Source organism: Notothenia rossii (assembly GCF_949606895.1).
Source record: "Notothenia rossii genome assembly, chromosome: 2".
Lineage (NCBI taxonomy): Eukaryota > Metazoa > Chordata > Actinopteri > Perciformes > Nototheniidae > Notothenia > Notothenia rossii.
Genome location: NC_136904.1, coordinates 30,862,142 through 30,871,363, shown reverse-complemented (window position 1 = coordinate 30,871,363; position 9,222 = coordinate 30,862,142).

The following is a 9,222-nucleotide window of genomic DNA, read 5'->3' as shown; positions in this document are numbered from 1 at the left end:
CTGGACGCAACCCTCAGCTCACCTGACGATCTGCTCAACCACCTCAACTCCACCCTACTCACCTCCCTCAACACTTTAGCCCCCCTCAAAAATAAAACTGTTACTTTCTAGACCTCCTCACCCTGGTTCACACCCGCACTGCGTAAAATGAAGCAGCGAGGCCGCCAACTTGAACGTCTTTCAAATAAATCATCCCTCACAGTCCATTACATAAGCTACAAACTCCATCTCAATGCATACAGAGATGCTCTTATTGCCGCTAAATCTGCCTACCTCTCCAACATCTTCACTGACCCCTCCCGTAACCACAGGACCCTCTTCTCCACAGTTAACAAGCTCTTCAAACCCCGTGCTGATAACCTCCCTACATCTACTTCCGCTACTTGCAGCTCATTCCTCCAGTTTTTCGCAGACAAAATTAACGCCATTAACCACTCCTTCTCAGCTCCATCTGATATACAAGCATCTCCCCCAACCTCCACCGCTACCATTTCTCCCCCCATCTCCCTTGACCTCCTGACTCCTTCTCCCCAGCGCCGCCTCTCCCAGTTCAACCTCGTTACCCCACTTGAAATACTCCATCTGATCGGTTCCTCAAATCCCACAACCTGCTCCCTTGACCCTCTACCCACTCCTCTCCTGAAGTCCTGCCTCCCCGTCCTCTGCCCCTATCTTGCTAACCTTTTCAACTCCTCTGTGTCCCATGGAACCGTCCCCTCTGCACTGCTGCCGTTACTCCAATCCTCAAAAAACCTGGTCTTGATCCCTCCTCCCTCACTAATTACCGCCCCATCTCCAACCTACCATTCCTCTCAAAAACTCTTGAACGCATTGTAGCCAAACAAATTCACTGCCATCTCCAAACTAACCAGCTTTATGAACCCCTTCAGTCTGGATTTCGTCCTCACCACAGTACAGAAACTGCACTCGTCAAAGTCCTCAATGACCTCCTCACCTCTGCTGACACTGGTTCCCTCAATATTCTCATCCTCCTCGACCTGAGTGCAGCCTTCGATACCGTGAGCCACAACATCCTGCTCACCCGACTCAGGGACATTGGTATTGAAGGTATTGCATGCAGATGGCTCCAGTCCTACCTCACTGAACGATCCCACTTCATCTCCCTCCCCAACCACTCCTCTACCACAGCTTCAGTCACCCAAGGCATTCCTCAAAGATCAGTACTTTTCCCCCTCCTCTTCATCATTTACATCCTGCCCCTCGGTCAGATACTCCGCCACTTCAACCTGGACTTCCACTGCGATGCTGATGACACTCAGATCTAGCTCAGCACCAAATCCCTCCATAACCCACCCCTTACCCACATCGATTCCTGTCTGACAGCTATTAAAACTTGGATGCAACATAACCTCCTCAAACTGAACAGCAACAAAACAGAACTCCTCCTAATTGGCTCCAAATCCACCCTCAGCAAGGTCACTAACATAACACTCACCATCGATGGCACCATTGTTTCCCCCTCCAATCAGGCACGCAACCTTGGTGTAATCTTTGACCCCACCCTCTCCCTCGAACCTCACATCCACCAAACAGTCAAAACCTCATTTTTCCACCTCCGCAATATTGCAAAAATCCTACCCTCTCTCACCCGCCCCGCAGCCGAAAGACTAATCCATGCCTTCATTTCCTCCCGCCTTGACTACTGCAACTCACTTCTTTACGGCATCAGCACTACATCCCTCAACAGACTCCAACGGGTTCAAAATGCAGCTGCACGTCTCCTCACGCATACCAAATCATGGCATCACATCACCCCAGTCCTCAAAGACCTCCACTGGCTTCCTGTCTCCCATCGCATCAACTACAAAAATCTGGTCCTCACCTACAAAGCACTCCACCATTTGGCCCCCCCTTATCTCACAAACCTTCTCATTCCTTATCAACCCCCACGGTCCCTCAGATCCACCGCAGCCGGACTCCTATCCATTCCCACATCCACACTCTGCAGCTTTGGGGACAGAGCCTTCTCAGTGGCAGCTCCTAGGCTCTGGAATTCCCTCCCCCAAGATCTCCGTGACTCTGAGTCCCTCACAGTCTTTCAGTCCCGCCTCAAAACACATCTTTTCAACTCTGTCTACCCATAAGCCCCCCCACCTCTCAATCAACTTCCTCTTGACTGCCTTTTTATTTTTTTATTTTACTTACTTGTTTGCCTGTCCTTGTTTGTCCCTCCCTCATATTGTAAAGCGTCTTTGAGTTGTGAAAAGCGCTATATAAATAAAATACATTATTATTATTATTATTATTATTATTATTGTGAAAAGAAGGTCATCTCCCTCTTCAGGATAAGGGGGTTTGACTGAAAGACTAAAACGAGAGTTATGAGCACTTCAGAAAGATTTATCCCAATTTTTATATCTGCAATTTCTGGGGATTTGGAGGATGTCTTTTTGGACAAATTTGTATAAAATGCTTAAGTATTTTCACAGTAAACATGCAGCCTCACAACACCTGACTTCCGCTGTATCACCAGTCTACCTCCACTGGTGCACAGTATACAGAGAAGTCGTGACATGTTCCAGAGCTTCACATAAATATGAAAATCTGAGGGGGGAAAACATTCTATGACAGATCTCTCTGTGTAAATGAACAGCGTGTCTTTAAACCAGAAACACAGCCTTTTGAACACCAGACAATTTTAGCTGCATTTTCCTGAGTTAAAATAAACAAACGCATGCTATTTATTTGTTTACTCCCTTGTGGTTTTTAGAACACCTACACTGACACGGAGCTAGATACACATGTGCCGCTTTCAGCAATCAAACAGAACATAAGCCAAAAGCATTAGCTGCTCCTAATTATTATAAACGATGACTCATATTCAAATAAACATAATCTTTTGGTTGGTCTGTATATTTGCTAGTATAATAATCCTCTCTTCATTTTCAATTAACAAAAGAAAAGAAACGGCCTACCTGAGTGAGCGATAGGGAGTACAGGAATGTCTTAAGTCACACTTTTTTGCAGCTTACATGTTTTCAATTAAATACAACACTATATCTTCGGTGTACTTGCATCCGTCTTGTGCCAGTTGTTGTTCCCGAACAAATACAAAAAAAGCACACAAGCATGTCTGTGGCACTTGAGTGAAACAGTAAGGTCCATTTGCATTTTAATGTGTTCTTGTCTTTATTTTTAGACATTTACATGTATATGGAGAAATGTTGGTGGGTATGCACTCTTGAAGCCTCTAGGGTATTTGCACAAGCGCCGAGACATCTGATGCAAAGAGGAAGTAGCGAGGAGACGCTTCCAGTGACAATAAATAGTTTTAAATTGCACCTTATCTAGCCAGGGTGGCAAGACGAGGCTGCAAAGGCTTAAAATAAGAGTAGGCTGAAAATTCAATTGTGGATATACAATACAATATATAAATACAACAGTTAGGATGCAGAACATTGCCTAAGAAAAGGATATATTGTTGATAGTTAACATTTCTGCACTTTTGGACAACTAATAATAAGAGTGCCATATAAACCTTCAATAAAGCGAACCTACAGTAGTATGCTCATTTTCAGATTCATATTTGTATTGTGTGCCTCTACTGTGACATGTTCATGCTTTATTTTATTTTCTAAAGCACCTCTTTTCACAACACATTCTCACTCCCAACCCGCCACATATTGACGGACGGTCAGGGCCCCTCCCCGTCACTCTATTACGGACAGGGTACCCCTTGGAAGTCAGTTTTCAACGGGCAGGGCGTCCCATTGACTTGCATAGAGCTCCCTGAACGTTGGGTAATAGACGAGTTGGGATCGCTGCGAAATGCTCTCCGCAGGTCCATTCTCACAGCGTTTATCCAACTTTTTCTTACTCAATATCAAGCCACACTTATTGTTTTTACTTCTTTATTTTAATTGAATAATGTAGGAATTTTGTTGCCGTCAGTTATGGGGAGAGTAGGGGCTCATAATACTGAAATCTGAATTGTTTCATAGTTTTTTCCTTCTAATTTTGTATTCTTTTCCAAACCATACACTGTTATTTATTCAACAATAACACATAATTATCCTTGTGTTTATTTATTTGTTTGATTAATAAACACAAGTTGGAGTCCGTCAGGACCGAGGGTCGGAGCAGCTCATTGCTTTAGATAATTTTACACCCGGAAGTAAGTATTCTCTCCGCTTCGCTTGACAAACCCTGTGATAGACCTCAAGCTCTGTTATTGGATGTTTGAGTGTGCGCCGAGGGTTACGCCAAGCGTCGAACAACACTTTGAAATGGGATGGAACCACGGCAGACTGTCCAAAACTGGATATAACTTGTATATCAATATACTGATTGGATCAAATATAAAAGTCAGCCAAATTAGTATTGATACTGCAAGGAGACTTATATTGTGAAGAGAAATTGAAGATTTTGTTTGATTGCTGATATATTTATGATCCACGTCACATATTCAGTTTCGGCGGCAGTTATTCCTGTTTGTCTAGAAGTCCTCTCATCAGGGCTCTATAAATAGCGAACTACGGCAGAAATGTAATATTTAATGCAGCCGAACCGTGTATTACAATGCCGTTATGTGATGACCTTCAAAGAGAAAGGCAAGCAAACTCGGAATAAAGTATATATATATATATATTTTTTTCTGAAATGTTTTCGGATTTCACATCAACAGGAAGTCCGGTTAACTATAATGTCCGTGCGCAACAATACCCCAACCCATAGATCCGCGGGTGAATAATAATCACCACATTACACACATCCCTTCACATTTAAATAAAAATGTACATTAAAGTATTTCGTGAGGCCTTCTAAAATGTTTTTAAATATAATTAGGGTTGTAGTTGAAGAGTTTGTAAATTATTGCGTTGCGCAATCGCACAACGACAAGTCCATTAATTCCACAACCACACGGATTAACATCGATTTAATACATTAATGTAGCCTCTGTTTCTGCTAAAAGAGGTGTCGACCAGCTGGGGCAACAAGAAAATGGGCGAAATCGAGTGTGACTATTAAAATATAAATAATTATTATATTAATATTGACAATAACCAGTGCTTGAATTGGGCCGGTACTCACCGGTACGCAGTACCGGCACTTCTGATTTTTACCCATGTGGTACCGGCACTTCTTACTGAGTACCGGCAAGGTGCCGGTACTCAGTAAAATGCCGGTACTCAGCCGCCGGCAGGAATACGTATATATTGTAAACGCAACACAGCGCAAATGTGGGTCTGACTCTGCCTCACAGAGGGTGACTGGCTGTCTACATGACGTGGCCTGCCGACATTGCCACTTTCCTACAGATCATACTAATGCCCTCCATTGGTCTCTGTGTGTCATTCAAGCTCGGGAGGGTGTGTGTTGGTGGATGTGTGGCGCGAGCGAGCGAAAAAGAGCACGCGCACCGGTTACGCGTATTGTTGTTAGCATCTGGTGCTAGCTAGCTGCGCTAACGGATATAAGGAGCTGTTTCAACAACAAGCTGGAGGGAGAGTCCTTTGCTGTCAGACTGAGAGGCTGATAACTACAGCTCTGGTGAGGTAAATTACTCTCTGAGTCTTTAGATAGTTAACTTAGTTTAAGTTATCTCAGTGGGTCTCAAACGGTTCGGTCACCATTTATGTAAACACATATTTCCATTTGAGGGGGTAGTGATTAGTAAAATATGCATGAATAATACAAACAAAATGTTAACTAGGTGAAAAAAGGTAAGATAAACTTGTTGAGAGCTAAAACTAGTCTTTGCTGTTGCCTCAAAGAGGAGCAGGGGGGAGAGGAGGGAGACAGGAGAGGCCGATTCAGGAGCCCAGACACACTCACAACTATAAATGAACCAAAAACAAATAAATAAACAAGTTTCAATGTTTTTTCATATTGGATATTGTATGTTATTGGTTATGGCCATTTACTTATGATTTTATGATTATTTAAATGTATACATTTTTGTTTCATATGGGTGTAGTCTCTTTATTTCCCCCTCAAAATGCACCAGATTGATGCATTTAAGTCCAACATTTAAAAAAAATCTTACCGGGGGAGCATGCCCCCGGACCCCCCTATAGGATTTGAGGCCCAGCCCCACTGTTCCCAAATAGATTTGCAATTTTTTTTAAATAGTAACCCATCTCCATATGTTTCTTTTTGGGTAGTAGATTTAAATTAGAGGGCTATGACTTTGTGCAGCAACGCTATTGACAAATAAATCCAGCAAAATGGCACAAAAAACTGGTAGTGGCCTCAGGGACGAGGAGTCATTTAACCAGCCAGTAGGAGTCAAGCTTTGCTTTCTTTTATATCCATAAAGAAAAAGTAAATCTGTTTACAGTTGTTTCATTATGGATGTTGAGAGGTATCCATATATCTCTTCATTTTGCTCTCAAAGTGCACCAGATTGATGCATCTAACTTCAATATTTAAAAAAAAATGTTCCCGGGGGAGCATGCCCCCGGACCCCCCTAGACTAGAGGGTGTCAGGTCCACTCCCCACTTATAAAAATAGCACTTTACCACTGCACCCCCTCTAATCTCAGATGCACCCTGAGTCATTTTGTTTAAGTACAGTGAGCCTTTCTAAAATATACAGTAAAGAGACAAACCCACCAGCATTATAGGATATACTATGACTTTGTGCCAAATACTTGTTGCTGATTTAGAGTACTGGCACCTTTTTTATTCCAATTCAAGCACTGACAATAACAACCGACTGTCGGGGAGCGTTCTCATGGCGTTGAAAACTGACTTCCAAGGTGTACCCTGTCCGTAATAGAGTAACGGGGAGGGGCCCTGACCGTCCGTCAATATGTGATGGGTTGGGAGTGAGAACGTGTTGCTTTTCACCATCTGTCTGAAACCAGAGCCCAGTCTGCTCTGATTGGTTAGCTGGCTAGTTAGCTGGCAGCCTCTGTTGTGATTGGTCAATCACGTAAAATGTGTTGGAGCGCTAGCCAATAGAAGTGTGATGTTAAACATTGATGTCATTATTTTACTGAAGTAAAATGGAGGCGTTTCAGGCAGGGGGGAGTATGTGGGAGAAAAACTCCCTCTGGAGGGAACACAGGGATTTTAGCCTTTGCAGACCATTTAAATGCACAAAAACCTACATAACCGTCTACAGGAAACGCAAAGAGCATAAGCCACCCCTTTAATAAGAAGTACTACACAATATATAATATTCCATAAAATATACAACAATTTTAAATTACACACAGAAAATACCTGGGAGCAAATCAATAAGCAGTGAGCTAAAGAATTAAAGCTGAGAAATTGTACAAATAGTGATTTAAACACAGATGGTCACAACTCTCATACTGTCTCACAGGCACTAACAGCGGTGTTACCGGCCGTAGTCTCCATCATTCAGTGTACACAGCATTTTAGAAGCGACAACAGCACTTGGAGAAGATCAAAACGGGTAATGGAGAAACAAAGTTCCTGAATGAAAGATCTTCAGGAAAGATTCAGTTCCTTGGATTGAACTGTATTGTGTTTCGAATAAAGAGCGTTTTGTGTGCAGGGTACCAGAAAATAAAACTACTTTTATCTTCTCCACAGACACTGGTGATGGACACTCGACAACCTGAACAGACATGAAATTGCTTTGTTTATAATAGTAAGTTCTGTGATTTAAAAGAAGAGAAGTGTAGTAAGCCAATGCCAAGAAGCTTTCAATCACTAATCTCAAATGTTGCTCTGTTGAGCATGTGGCAATAACAGAAAACTAAAGCTAAAGTAAATGCTTCGTAGTAACCTGATAAACATTCATAGTTTGCATTTTTGTTAGATTAAATCAGAAACTGCAAAACCAACAATAACGCATTCATACGATTTATAGAGTTACATCAAACTGACAGGGGAAAAAACGTATTGTTTTAGAAAATGTTCCAAACCAATCACAACTATAGCCCAGAACATGAACCTGTTAAAGTATCTGTGTTGCTGATTAAACACTTTTTAAGAAAACAGGTGTGCCAGTTTTTTGGCAGTGAGCCGTTTCCAGGGAACCCATAGAGACAGTTGCTGGGGGAAAAATAACCTCACATAACCCTATGCAAAATTAGATTTTCATACTTTTTTTATGGATTAAACAAATTGAATTTATTGGTTTGTTAAGTGAGTTTAAGAGGTGCTAGAACAGGAAATGGTGTTACTCCTTGGCCTTGACCAGGGACACGGGGAGAGTTGGGGGTGCCTAAAGAAAGTAAGTCAATATAATGATGTCACTTTTAATGATGCGCAACTTGCCAGGATCATTTATGTAGTAATTCTTAACAAAATGGTGCACACATTTAAAGATGTTTAACATAAAAGGATACAAATCTTGAACACCATCATCATGTTTACCAAAGCAGTCCCAGCAACAACACTCAAGCATGAGAACTGCAGGGAGAAGATACGGCAGTGCGACAGCGAGTGCAAAAGTGAGGCTGTGTTTGTTCAGACATGATGCAAAGGCAATTTTAGAGGCGCAACTGCCAACAAATTCAATGCAGAGATTGTGAGTAAATCTGAAATGCAGCTATTAGCATCACATGTTCATCACAGATTGATAACATCAAAGATCCTGCCCTAGCAACCAACTGAGACTAATTATGTTTCTTCACAGCTCTTCATTAATACAGATTATGACAGTAGGCCTACTACTAAAATCACTGGCACCGAGCTGCATCTTACCATAAACAGACGTGTGACCAGTATGTTCAATATCCATGTACACAGCTCCCTGGGACGTAGGGTTACTTCCCTGATTGATCATTTTTGTGAGCGCGACAACTCAACATGGCCTGTAGAAATGTTATTTTGGCTGTTGATTAGATACCTTCCTTTGATCACCATCACACATTTCTAGGATTGTGTTTAGAGCTCCGTGAAAAGTGCATCTCCCCCCGGACCTCAGACAACAGCCCCCTCAGGCTACACAGACATATTTATATCTTTTAAGAGATGTCCCCACTCTCAGGTGTTGGACAGGTTTTAACTCCCCAACACTCAGGAAACATCTTTGGGCAGCTGGATGTTCCTCAACCCCCCCGGCGAGTTCAGTTCAAAGCAAAAGAAAGAGCTGCCTGCGGTCACAAAGTCTAGTCGATCAGTCCTCTATGATCACTCTCTGCGCTGCTGTCAATCACAGCCCTGAGTCACCATTTGCTGTGGGGACATAGAGGGAGAACAGGACTATTTGATATCCTTCGTGGGCATGTGTGATACTAAATATGAATGTTTTTGTACTTGTTTAATGTCCTTTAACTC